This window comes from Petromyzon marinus, unplaced genomic scaffold, assembly GCF_048934315.1.
Source record: "Petromyzon marinus isolate PM22_M1 ecotype Great Lakes invasive population unplaced genomic scaffold, UKy_Petmar_22M1.pri1.0 PM_G_Scaffold_6, whole genome shotgun sequence".
In the NCBI taxonomy this organism is placed as follows: domain Eukaryota; kingdom Metazoa; phylum Chordata; class Hyperoartia; order Petromyzontiformes; family Petromyzontidae; genus Petromyzon; species Petromyzon marinus.
Genome location: NW_027423013.1, coordinates 5,090,001 through 5,092,500, shown reverse-complemented (window position 1 = coordinate 5,092,500; position 2,500 = coordinate 5,090,001).

The window sequence follows — 2,500 nt, the reverse complement described above, 5'->3', positions numbered from 1 at the left end:
CATGTGCAGTCAAAAAAGTGAATATTTTTCACGGATAGACCCCGTGAAACGCTAGAAATTGGCGGCGATGTCTCTCTTGTGGCTCACGGGGCTGTTAGGGTGGCACAGAAATCCCTCGGAATGGGAAAACGGGTCATTTTCGTGTCGCCACATTGCATGCGAACCGCATGAAACTTCCAGAGGCATTTGCAGCAGAAATGCATGTGCAGTCAAAAAATTGAATATTTTTCACGGATAGACCCCGTGAAACGCTAGAAATTGGCGGGGATGTGTCTCTTGTGGCTCACGGGGCTGTTAGGGTGGCACAGAAATCCCTCGGAATGGGAAAAAACGGGTCATTTTCGTGTCGCCACATTGCATGCGAACCGCATGAAACTTCCAGAGGCATTTGCAGCAGGAATGCATGTGCACTCAAAAAATGTGATATTTTTCACGGAGAGACCCCGTGAAACGCTAGAAGTGGGCGGGGATGTCTCTCTTGTGGCTCACGGGGCTGTTAGGGTGGCACAGAAATCCCTCGGAATGGGAAAACGGGTCATTTTCGTGTCGCCACATTGCATACGAACCGCATGAAACTTCCAGAGGCATTTGCAGCAGGAATGCATGTGCACTCAAAAAAGTGAATATTTCTCACGGATAGACCCCGTCAAACGCTAGAAATTGGCGGGGATGTCTCTCTTGTGGCTCACGGGGCTGTTAGGGTGGCACAGAAATCCCTCGGAATGGGAAAACGGGTCATTTTCGTGTCGCCACATTGCATGCGAACCGCATGCAACTTCCAGAGGCATTTGCAGCAGAAATGCATGTGCAGTCAAAAAAAAATTGATATTTTTCACGGATAGACCCCGTGAAACGCTAGAAATTGGCGGGGATGTGTCTCTTGTGGCTCACGGGGCTGTTCGGGTCGCACAGAAATCCCTGGGAATGGGAAAACGGGTCATTTTCGTGTTGCCACATTGCGTACGAACCGCATGAAACTTCCAGAGGCATTTGCAGCAGGAATGCATGTGCACTCAAAAACTTCTATATGTTTCACGGATAGACCCCGTGAAACGCTAGAAATTGGCGGGGATGTGTCTCTTGTGGCTCACGGGGCTGTTAGGGTGGCACAGAACTCCCTCGGAATGGGAAAAGGGGTCATTTTCGTGTTGCCACATTGCATAGGAACGCCATGAAACTTCCAGAGGCATTTGCAGCAGAAAGGCACGTGCACTCAAAAATTTTAATATTTTTCACGCATAGACCCCGTCAAACGCTAGAAGTTGGCGGGGATGTCTCTCTTGTGGCTCACGGGGCTGTTAGGGTCGCACAGAAATGCCTCGGAATGGGAAAACGGGTCATTTTTGTGTGGCCACATTGCATAGGAACGGCATGAAACTTCCAGAGGCATTTGCAGCAGGAATGCATGTGCACTCAAAAACGTCTATATTTTTCACGGATAGACCCCGTGAAACGCTATAAATTGGCGGGGATGTCTCTCTTGTGGCTCACGGGCGCTGTTAGTTAGGGTCGCACAGAAATCCCTCGGAATGGGAAAAGGGGTCATTTTCGTGTTGCCACATTGCGTACGAACGGCATGAAACTTCCAGAGGCATCTGCAGCAGAAATGCATGTGCACTCAAAAACGTCTATATTTTTCACGGATAGACCCCGTGAAACGCTAGAAATTGGCGGGGATGTGTCTCTTGTGGCTCACGGGGCTGTTAGGGTCGCACAGAAATCCCTCGGAATGGGAAAACGGGTCATTTTCGTGTTGCCACAATTGGCATACGAACGGCATGAAACTTCCAGAGGCATTTGCAGCAGAAATGCATGTGCACTCAAAAACGTGAATATTTCTTCACGGATAGACCCCGTCAAACGCTCGAATTTGGCGGGGATGTTTCTCTTGTGGGTCACGGGGCTGTTCGGCTCGCACAGAACTCCCTTGGTCCACCTGATTCGTGCATACAGGCAGCAACTAAAACTCTGTAAACCTGCTGTGAGGACATCTAAACAGTGGACCAGTGAGGCTGTGGAAGATTTGCGGGCGTGCTTAGACTGTACTGACTGGGATATGTTCACGACTGCTACCAATAGTCTGGATGAACTCACAGAGGCTGTGTACATCAGCTTCTGTGAGGACTGCTGTATCCCAACACGTACCAGGGTGAACTTTAACAACAACAAGCCCTGGTTCTCAGCAAAGCTCAAAAGGTTGAGGTTGGAGAAGGAGGAAGCGTTTAGGAGTGGGGATAGAGACAGATTCAAGGAGTCGAAGAACAGGTTTAGCAAAGCGGTGAGAGAGGCTAAACGACTGTACTCAGAGACACTAAAACACCAGTTCTCTACTAACGACGCTGCTTCTGTCTGCCAAAGGGCTCAGGCACATCACCAACTACAAACCCAGAGCGCCCCACACCACTAACGACTCCCGCCTAGCCAACGACCTGAACGAGTTCTACCGTAGATTTGAAAGACAATTGGACTGTCCTGAACCACCCCTTCCCACCCAAGAGGC